This window comes from Equus asinus, chromosome 20, assembly GCF_041296235.1.
Source record: "Equus asinus isolate D_3611 breed Donkey chromosome 20, EquAss-T2T_v2, whole genome shotgun sequence".
Taxonomy (NCBI): Eukaryota; Metazoa; Chordata; class Mammalia; order Perissodactyla; family Equidae; genus Equus; species Equus asinus.
The window spans coordinates 75944605-75956406 of record NC_091809.1 but is presented as its reverse complement, the minus strand read 5'-3'; positions in this window follow the sequence as shown (position 1 = coordinate 75956406).

The window sequence follows — 11802 nt, the reverse complement described above, 5'->3', positions numbered from 1 at the left end:
ACAACCTTGTGAGATTTCAGTTGTACATTATTGTTAGTCATGTTGTGGGTACACCACGTCCCCCTTTGTGCCCTCCCCCCACCCCCCCTTTTCCCTGGTAACCACCTATCAGATCTCCTTGTCAATATGTTAACTTCCACCTATGAGTGGAGTCATATAGAGTTCATCTTTCTCTGACTGGCTTATTTCGCTTAACATAATACCCTCAAGGTCCATCCACATTGCTGCGAATGGGCCAATTTTGTCTTTTTTTATGGCTGAGTAGTATTCCATTGTGTGTATATACCATATCTTCTTCATCCAATCATCAGTTTCTGGGCATGTAGGTTGGTTCCACGTCTTGGCTATTGTAAATAATGCTGCAATGAACATAGGGGTGCAACGGACTCTTGGGATTTCTGATTTCAGGTTCTTAGGATAGATACCCAGTAATGGGATGGCTGGGTCACAGGGTATTTCTATTTTTAGCTTTTTGAGAAATCTCCATACTGTTTTCCATAGTGGCTGTACCAGTTTGCATTCCCACCAACAGTGTATGAGGGTTCCTTTTTTTCCACAACCTCTCCAACATTTGTCGCTCTTGGTTTTGGATGTTTTTGCCAATCTAATGGGTGTTCCCCAATTTTTTATTTTGAAAATTTACACACAGACAAGTGGAAAGAATAGTCAAATGGGATAGCATCTGTACATGCCACCTAGCTCCAATCATTTTTAACATTTTGCCTTTTCTGTATGTGTGTGTGTACTTTCAGTGTGTCTGTACAGATATGTATAGTTGTTTTTGCTGAACCATTTGAAGGTAAGCTGCAGATAGGACGTTTCACCCATAAATACTTCAACATAAATTTCCTTAAAATAGTGACTTTCTTCTATATAATTGCAATATCACTATCACACCGAAAAATAACAGTAGTTCTCCAATATCATCTAATATTCAGTCCATATTCAGATTATTTTCTACTTGTCCATAAATTGTCTTATAATTGTTGTTAATGTTGTTTAACCAGGATTTCATTAAGTTTTATCCATGGTGTTTGGTTATATCTCTTGTCTCTTTTTCTAGAACTTCACCTCTTATTCTCTGCCACATTGACTTTATGAAAAAAATCAGACCATTGTTTTATAGAATGTCCCACATTTTAGATTTGTGTATTTCTTTATTTATAATATCAGTACCTGTTTCTATTCCCCAGTATTTCCTGTTAATAAGGTCTAAAGACTTGATAAGATTTAGGGTTTGGGCAGAGATATTTCATAGGTATGTTGTGTACTTCATATTGTATCACATTAGGAGACACAATGTCAAGTTGTTCCACTATTAGTATGCTAAATTAAATTGTTTGGTTAAGATGTTACCCATAAGAGCTCTCCATTGTGGGGGTGCTTTGTTCTACTTTTTATGAGTAAAGAGCAAGTTACCTACCAGTGGTGTTGAATAAGTTTCCCTTTCCATCACTGTATACTCAAGAATTTTTATTTTTTCTATGATTTGAGTCAACTACATTCATTCTTTTTGATGGTCCGTGTAATGTTCCTTGCTACCTTCCTTCTAGCTACTCTTGTTCATAGCCAAGCTCCTTTAAAAAATTGTCGCTGTCAACTTTTATACCATTCACTATTTACCTTGCTGCAATCTGTTCTCTCTCCCCTACCTCCAGTGGCTGTAGTGTCAGTGGTTTTCTACCCCTCAATCCAATGGATCTGTCATTCTGTATTTATTTGATCACTTCCAAGGTACTATTCTCATGGTTTCTGGTTTCTCATAGTTCTGCCCTGCTTTGCTCATGGCTGCCCACAGGGCAAATATTTTTTACAGGACCATTGTCTATATAAACAATTTGATTTAAAAATGTATTACAAAATTCATGGGCCCAAGTAAGATAAAATGACTTGTCAATGAAGATTTAGAACAATGGGTAGAGAGAAGGTGTGTATTTATTGCCCAATCAGTGCACATATAGATTCTTTGTAGGATATGGGCACCATTTCCTCCTCTGCCCTAGGAAATAGTCCCTTCAGGTTCTTTATTGTCAAATGTGCCATTCCTGGCTAAATTCATATCTCCCACTGTGATAAAAGAGTAGTAATGCTGTTAGTATTCACAATGCCATGACTCTTTTGAACCTGTTTGTAGTGAACTATACAGACCTTGGCCTCTACAGTTTCCATTTATTTAATGCTGGTTACATCATTATGATGATTCTGTGTCTATTGTGCCACTGTGAGTACTGGCTTCCAGTGACTCAAAGGTTACTGTGCTTCATTGGTGATTACCAGAAATGCAAGTCTTACCCAGAGTATGCAGGAAAATGTAAATAACAAATTTATTTTCTGGTCATATTATGTTTTCCATTTGGACTTTTTTAGCATAAACATAGAACACATAGTCCAACCATGTCTTCTGAACTTTTTAGGCTGTAATTACTGCATTCCTAGACCGTGATCTTTTGGCAACACCGGGGAAAAACAGGCAAGAGGCCCATGCGTGGAGCAAGAAGAGCATTTTCATTTGTGCGAGGAATGTCCATTTCTTCATCAGTATAACTTAAGTCCAAACCTGGAGAGCACAATGTCACTATCATTGGAAACGAGAGGACATTGATTGGAAGGGCCGTTGGCTTTGTGGAGCACAGTTTTAAAAGGTCTCAGATGAAGTGGGCCTGGCCTGACACAAGGTGCAGAACCTGCAGAGGTGGGTAGGGTTATCTCCCTGGTGCCAGTGGTGGGAGGTGAACAGGGTAAAGAACAATGCCAGCACCCTCACAAGCATGGGGGTCTACACCAGAGGCAGCACCACAGTTGGAACACAGACCAGTGAGAGCTAATGCACAGCCCCACACACACAACACAATCCCCAGGTCAATGGTGAGATTTGGTGACCCAGAACCCTGAATTCATCTTGTATGTAATATGAGAGTTACCTAAAAGCATGAAACACCATTCTGGCAGACCAATTTGATCCACCCCAATCATGGGTTAGAGAGTAGGAGAGTGCCTCAAAGGGGAGAGATGGCACCTGTCCTAGGCACCAAAACGTGACCTAGAAAATTTCAAGAGAGGCACTTCTGGCGACTAGACCCCACGTGGGACCAAATCCAGGCTCAGGGTGCCTTGCTTTGCCCCAGGAACTAGAGGAGGATTTAGACAATCTTGAAGAAGGCAATCTAAAGCACAAATCTACCTGCAGCATGGGGGCCGAGGGCTGGGTTCTTGCTTACTCTGGTCTCAGAGGTACTGTCTGATCATCTCCCCTTATTGTCCTGACCGCCTCCTTATTTGCTGGCCTTTTAAAGGATGGTGCCTCTTAGTGTTCTATTAATTGGCCCTTCTATGTGTACTGTTTGGTTGAATTCATCCACTTATCTACAGTTGCTACCCATAAACTGTTTAATCCAAAGTCTATCTTCTACCTAGACTTTCTCCTGAGACCAAACTTGTACGTTAGTGTTTTTCTTATCGTTCAGGTTAAAATGTTCTCTAATTTCCATGTGGTTTCTTTGACCCATGGGTTTTTTACAAATGTGTTTCTTGATTTCCAAACATAGATTTTTTCTAGCCATCTCTTTGTGAGTGATTTTTACCTAAACTACATTGTGGTCAGAAAACTTATTCTGTATTATCTCAATCCTTTGAAATTTGCTGAGAGTTGTTTTGTGGCCCAATCTATAGTCAGTTTTTGTAAATGTTCCATGTGGGCTTGAAAAGAACATGTATTCTGCAGTTATTAGGCACAGAATTTTATGTTTGTGTATTAGATATGTTAACCATGTTCAAATTGTCTGTATCTATACTGATTTTCCCTCTGTTCTATCACTTATTGAAAGAGGGATTTTAAAATGTCCCTCGGATGATTGTGGATGTGTATATTTCTCCTTTTAGTTATGTCAACTTTTATTTTATTTTGAGGCTATATTATTAGATACAAATTCAATCTTGTCATATCTTCCTGATGGACCGAAAACTTCATTATGAAAGTCCTGTTTCATCACTATTAATGCTTTTTGTCCTAAAATCTAATTACTGTACTATATTAACTTTATTTTGGTTAGTATTTGCAAGAGGGTTTGTTCTTAATTTCTTTTTCAGTCTGTCTCTATCTTTGTGTCTTAGATGTGCTCCTTATAATCCTCATTTAGTTGGGTTTTGTTTTGTTGTCCAGTTTGACAATATTTTTCCTCTAACGAGAACATTTAGTCCATTAACAATTAATGTAGGGGCCAGCCCCATGGCCGAGTGGTCAAGTTCGTACACTCCACTTCAGCAGCCCAGGGTTTCACTGGTTCGGATCCTGGGCACGGATGTGGCGCCACTCATCAAGCCATGCTGAGGCAGCACCCACATGCCAAAACTAGAAGGACCCACAACAAAAAAATACACAACTATGTACCCAGGGGCTTTGGGGAGAAAAAGGGAAAAAATAAAATCTTTTAAAAAAATTAATGTAATAATTAAAATACACATATATTTGGGTTTATCATATTTCATACTTCCTATTTATCCTTCCTAGTCAATGTTTCCTTTCTTCTCCTTTATTTCTTTTTCTGTTGATTACTTTTTAAAATTCCTGTTTTTCTTTGCCCTAGTTTGGAAGTTAAATGCTGTTTCTTTTTGTTTTTACCCTAGGAATTGCAACATACCTGCTTAGTTTATCAAAGTATAAAGCTAATCAGTACTTATAATCCTTTTCCAAAGACCTTAAATATTTTTTATCCCTCTACCCTTCTCTTGAATTACATTTGTCATAAATTTTGATTCTCTGTTTTTAACCCCACTGTTTCTACAGTCCATTTTTTACTTTTGCTTTTTGTTTTTGTGTTTTTTAGATTTACCCACATATTTGCCATTTGCTTTGCTCTTCAATTTATCTTGTATCCAAGACCCTCTATCACTTTCCTTTGGCCTGAATTATATCCTTCAGAATTTCTTTTGTTGAGATTCTCTTGGTGGAAAACTCAGTTTTTGTTTATTTGCTTGCTTGCTTATTTATGTATTTGTTTGGAAATGTCTTTATTTCACCCTCAATCTTGAAAGATATTTCCTCTGGCTATAGAATTCTAAGTTAGGAATTATTTTCTTCCCACTCACAGTGCCATTCATCTGTCCCTAGTTCTGGTTGCTGTTGGGAAGTCAGCTGTCTCCCTAACTGCCTTTTCTTTGAAAGTAATCTGGTATTTTTTTCTGGATAGTTTTGTTCTCTTTGTCTTTAGTGTTGCTCAGTTCTACTAATGATGTGTTGAGATATGGAGTTCTTTTTATTATTCTTCTCAAGATTCACTAAGTTTACTGAATCTGTGGATAAGCACCTTTTATCAATTCTGAAAAACTCTCAGCCATAATCTTTTCAAATATTGCCTCTATTCTCCCCCTCCTCCCCTTCTAGAATTCTAATTAAACGTGTTAGACATTGTCACTCCATCTTCCATGTCTCTTACCTTTCCTTGATGTTTTTCCATCTTTATATCTGTTTGTGCTGGATTCAGTATGATTTTTTTTACCTCTTCAGCTGTGTCTAATGTACTTTTCTACCTATCCATTGAGTTTTTATTTCAAAAATTATATTTTTCATTTCTGAAAGCTAGATTTGGTGGGGTTTCTTTTCAAATTTGCTGTATCACATCTCCAAGTTTTCTGTTTCCTGCAGACATTTTCCAGTTTGTCTGGTGCTGCTTTAACACAGTAAGCATAGCTGTTTTATATTGTTTGACAGTTCCAGTAAGTCAAGTCTTGATAGGTCCCTATTGTTGTATTTTTTTTCTGCTGGTTCTCACTCATGGTGCCATGTTTCCTTGTGGGCTTAGTTTAGCCAGAGCTGCTTGTTTTCTTTGGAAAATTATTTACGAGAATTCTTTGAGGCCCAGGAAAGTGTTTGTTTTCTGGGGAGGATTTCTCTTGGCTTCTGCCAAGCGTCTGGCAGCACTACCAATCTAAAACCACCAAAACTGAGTTCACAGTTTGAGGGTTTTTAGATCTACCAAATGAGGTGAATTTGGGTTGCTAAACTATAAATGGGACAGTTTATAACTTCTTAGGGACTGTTTTCTTCCACCGCTACTGAGGGTTTGTATCTGACACTGAGGACTTCCAAGGTCCCACCTTAATGGGCACTTCCTAATCCTATTAAATTCCTTACCATAAGCTAGTCCTGGTCTTTATCTTCTGTCCCCCATGTCCCACATGACAATGAAACCTGGGTTAAGATTGTCCCCTGAGCATTTTCTTCATCTTTTATGGCTGAATAATATTTGTGAGTATATCACAATATATGACATGCCATGAATTATCATTGAATAATAAATATCCCAGGATTTTTACTCTTTTTAGATGATAAAGATCCACCCCCAAAGTTGCAACTACCTTTATTAGCCTGTTAAAACAGTCATTAATTCCTAAATATTGAATCTCATCAATTTTTAGCACTTTCCACCTGGAGGGGACCTAGGAAATCCTCTAAATCAGTGGTTCTCATCCAGGAGCTGCTCATTTAGATCACCTTGGACCTTTTAAAACCATAGTGATACCTGGGTCTCAAGCCAAAGCAAATTTATCAGAATTTGTGGGGGTAATCCCACACATCAATCATTTTTGAAACTCTTTAGGTGGTACTAATGTAAAGCCAAGCTGTAAAAAGCACTGGTCTAAACCTCATAAATGTGAAAACTGAGACCCAGAGATGCTAAGTCTTGCCATAGATCACATTCACATAACATATGGTTGAGGTTTATAAGTGAGGTACCCTAACTCATAATCCAGGGCTCTATTACCCCATTCTGCCTCCTTTATTGTTAAATGTTAAATAAAGACAAGAAACAACATTTCTTTTAATTCAAAAATTCATACATCAAACATCAAGTATTTTCTGTGTACTTGGCTCTGATGATGGAATAATTAAACAGAAAGATAGACACTATGGAAACTTGAGATTGGGAAAAGAGCTGATGGGAACTATAAAGGTTATCTAGTTAGCATTTGTTCTTTAAAGTTCATATTGAAATCATCACTAGATCTTCTACCTAAGGTCCCACAAAATGTTTTATTTAGAATTTAATATCAGGGGAAAAAACCTGTCTCATTAAAATTGATATGGTTAGTTATTTTTTAATAACAAGAACTGTGTTAGGGACTGTTTATCCTTTTCCTTATAAGGACTCCCAAGCCAAATATGATGTTTGGTTATAGCCACTGTATTGGTCCTTATGGTTCCCTCCCTCCTTTTAAGTGATCTGAATTTTATTTCAATTTTTTTTACATTAATATTGTGGTATAAGTGCCCTTTATTATAAAAATGCCTTAGATCATTTTTGAAAGGAAATGGTGAAGTAAATGTTTATATATAAATTTTGTTTGTTTGTTTTTAAAGATTTTATTTTTTCCTTTTTCTCCCCAAAGCCCCCCAGGACATAGTTGTATATTCTTCGTTGTGGGTCCTGTGGGACGCTGCCTCAGCGTGGTGTGATGAGCAGTGCCATGTCCGCGCCCAGGATTCGAACCAACGAAACACTGGGCCGCCTGCAGCAGAGCGCGTGAACTTAACCACTCAGCCACGGGGCCAGCCCCTATATATAAATTTCAAAACCTATTCCAGCCATAATTCACTGAGATTGCTACCATTTAATGAGTAAAATATATGTAAACTGCTGTTTTTTATTTTCCTAAGGAAAACATAAAATATAGACTGCTAAATTTATCTAAAGGAAAAGTTTGAGATGCTTAGTTTTCTACATCAGCATTATTTTTATAGATTTTCTTTGAAAATCTATATTTATTATAAATCTATATCTATAATTATCAGTTCTGAAAGTCATATCTATACCTATTAGATGACTGATTATGCATAGGTACCAGAATCTTATGTGGTGTTGTGGCCAACCAGACTTTTCTTTTAGTTGCTGATCTTTAAAGGGTTGATAACCATTTCTTGGGCACATAGTTGTGTGGCACACCCTGTGTTAGCTTCTATCATTTATTAGAATATTCAAAAAATTATTTATTGAGTTCCGGAATGTACCTGGCCCTGTGCTAGTTTTAAGATAACTGCCCTCAAGAAGTTCACACTGTAATAGATAATGTATATGTTATATCATTTAACCCTCATACAATCCTGTGAAATAGACATTATCTCCTTAGCCTTTACTTTATCTGTAAGACAGAAATAATACTTCGCAAAGCTAATGTGAGAATTAAATAAGATAATGACTGTGAACATGGTTCCTGCCATTAAATTCAGTGTTCTTTCCACACCACCACACCTGCCAGTACCAGAATTTTCTTTTTGCTTCCACCTTGGATACCAGTTTGAATTGGCATCTGCTCTGTGGTCACAATACCTTTACCCAATCCCAATTCCTCACCTCCACCAAGGCCTTTCCCTAGCTTTCTCCCTCTATTAAAATTCGATCCTTTTCTGACCCCCTGTGTCCCCCTTGCAGCCCAAAGCATTTTTTGAAAAGATGCCTTATCACTAATATATTTTTTTTTAAAGATTGGCACCTGAGCTAACAACTGTTGCCAATCTTTTTTTTTTTTTCCCTGCTTTATCTCCGCAAATCCCCCCAGTATACAGTCGTATATCTTAGTTTCAGGTCCTTCTAGTTGTGGCATGTGGGACGCCACCTCAACATGGCCTGATGAGCGGTGCCATGTCCGTGCCCAGGATCCAAACCAGCGAACCCTGGGCTGCCACAGCGGAGGTACAAACTTAACCACTCGGCCTCGGGGCCAGCCCCTCACTGATATATTTTTGATGGCAACATAATTGGTATGAATTCTATGGAAGACAATTTGGCATTACCTATGAAAATTTTAAATCCATGTGCCCTTTTAAAAGCAACAATTCCACTTCTAGGAAGTTATCCTAAAAATATATATATAAGGAAATGTAAAAGAAAGCTATTTCATACAGCATTGTTTGCAATAGCAAAATAGTGAAACAAATATCCATCAACATGTATAAATGATTTTATATGTGTCGAATATTGCTAGAATGCTACACAAAAAACAGTGGCAAAAGTATAGATCACAGTATATGGTATTTAAAAAATATATAAAAAATGCATATTCACAGAGATACAGACACACAGAGACATATACATGTATATCTTTTATGAGTTCATAATGACATGGTAAAAATTAGTCACCTTCAAACGAGGAAGAGAATCAATTCATTGTCTTGAAAACTGATAAAAACAAAGGGAAAGAATTAAACATTTATCTTTTCTTATATGAACTGTACCATTGGATAATAAAATAGATGAGGGGAAGTTCTCCTTATAAAAATACTCCAACTAATACATTTCATAATTGATAGAAATGAAATATCACCATTTTGTAAACCTCAATGAATAATGAATGTACTCACTGAGCATCGATGGCTGCTAACATTCCAAAAAGGGACAAGAAGATATTATATACTTCCTAATGAAAGAATATATCACTTTCTTTAATCTTGCCAAAAGGATTGAAACTGAGTCTATTTATGCCTCTGTATCTCACTGTCAATTTGCAAAATATACAATTGAGAAAAGAAATGTGGACCTGCATCATAAAAATGAAGTCAGCAAAGTAGACTATGGAAAACTGCATGTCAAATAGCCCATGTTCTTCAATAGACGATTGTAAGAAAAGGAAAGAGATGGAGAAGGAACCTGTAAATAGTGTAAAAGTCACATGAAATTTTTTTGTAAATGGGCAAGACTAAACTCTAGTGCCTTGAGATGCACACTTGGGTGTGTCACTTCATTGATTACTATGAAAGTCAAAATAGCAGTTTCTTTGAGAAGGAAAGGAGATTCAGGGATGGTTGGCAAAATTATATTTTTTGACTCAAATATAAAGGTCTTTATAATAGTTTCTTAAATGATACATTTGTTTTTCTGCATTCATGTTTTAGTTTATATTAAAATGTTTTTTAGGGGCCGGCCCAGTGGCATAGTGGTTAAGTTCACACATTCTGCTTCGGCAGCCTGGGGTTCACTGGTTCAGATCCCAGGTGTGGACCTATGCACCACTTGTCAGGCCATGCAGTGGCAGGCGTCCCACATAACATAGAGGAAGATGGGCACAGATGTTAGCTCAGTGACAGTCTTCCTCAGCAAAAAGAGGAGAGTTGGCAAAGGTTAGCTCAGGGCTAATCTTCCTCAAAAAAAAAAAATGTTTTTCAAATAATTGAAAAGAATGTAAGTATGTACATTGTGATGAGGGAAGTAAATGGCACTGACATGTGGAGCACCTCTCTCTGTGCCAGTCCTCTTAGGTATTTTACATACTTTGTTACTTACTCCTTACAAGCAATCTGTGAAGACTGAGGAAGATAATCATCCCTGTAAACTCTAAAACTGAGTTTACAGAGGTCAAGCAACTCATGCAAGGCCAAGTCCATATCACTAATTAGTGGCAGAGCCAAAGCTCTGCCTTTTCCAATATATACTGCACTGCCTCTCATGAGGCTTAGGGGAATGCTGCATGAGCCCCCATCTCTCAGGCTAGACATTTCCCTGTGAGACACCTTCCTTCTTGTTGACCAATGGCTGAAACTACTTAAATAATTTAAGGTCAAGCCTAGGTTAAGTATTCTGTAGTGTTTTTGTCTGATCCATCACTTGCACTTTCAGTCTAAAGTAATTTGTGATGTAATAAGAGAAAATTATCTCTAAGGGAGAGAAATAATCTCACCTGTAAAAATCTTGCCTTTGGGGCTGGCCCCGTGGCCGAGTGGTTAAGTTCACGCGCTCCGCTGCAGGCGGTCCAGTCTTTCGTTGGTTCGAATCCTGGGCACGGACATGGCACTGCTCATCAAACCACGCTGAGGCAGCGTCCCACATGCCACAACTAGAAGGACCCACAACGAAGAATATACAACTATGTACTGGGGGGCTTTGGGAGAAAAAGGAAAAAAATAAAATCTTTAAAAAAAAAAATCTTGCCTTTTCCCTAATAAAATTCAGTCTATTCCCTGCAGTTCCCTTTAGCTGCCAAGCTGAATTGTATGACAGCTTGGCCTGCCTCCCTTCCTCACAGCTCCTTCACTGCCTGAATCATTTTCTGCTGACTAACTAGAGGCACTAGCTCTGCCAAGAGCCAACTGTTTGTCCATCCCTTGCCTGCCTTGAGTGGGAAATGATAACTCATGACACTGCAAACCCCAGGGCTGACCAGTGGCTTTTTCATTTTGTCTCCAGTAACTACAAGGGCTCAGGGCCTGGGTCAGTAGACACAACAGCGCCTATAATCAGATCCAGGTGCTGTATACAGTGGCTATTGATTATGACTCCAGTAATTACAAAATCAACCAACCAAAAGCATCATGAAAATAGGTATTACCTAAGATAGCTAGAACAGAGAGCTAAAAATCAGCGGTGGCTGGAGAAACATTTTCCCACTCTTTGAAGATCTAAACTTAAGTTACGTGTGTTTGGTAAAACAGCCATATTTCAGCAGGCCTTAACAAGATTGCTTGTCTCGTGGTTGCAGTTTGGCTGGTGCCAGATGAAGGGATTGATTAAGAGAATTTGAACAAATATTAATTTGAACAAGTTGAGTGAACATGCTTCAGTTAACTGGAGTTAATAAATGCCATTGACAATGTATTACAACTCTCCTTGATCTTGGGGTTTTGCTTTCTTATATAACAAAGGAGAAGTGGATATGGTTACTCAGATAGTAAACCTGTAACTCTGAGTTGCAAATCACCCCAATTAACTAGACACCATCTACTGTAGACTGAATGTTGTGTCCCCACAAAATTTGTATATTGAAATCTAATCCCCATGTGATGGTATTTGGAGGTGGGGCCTTTGGGAGGTGATT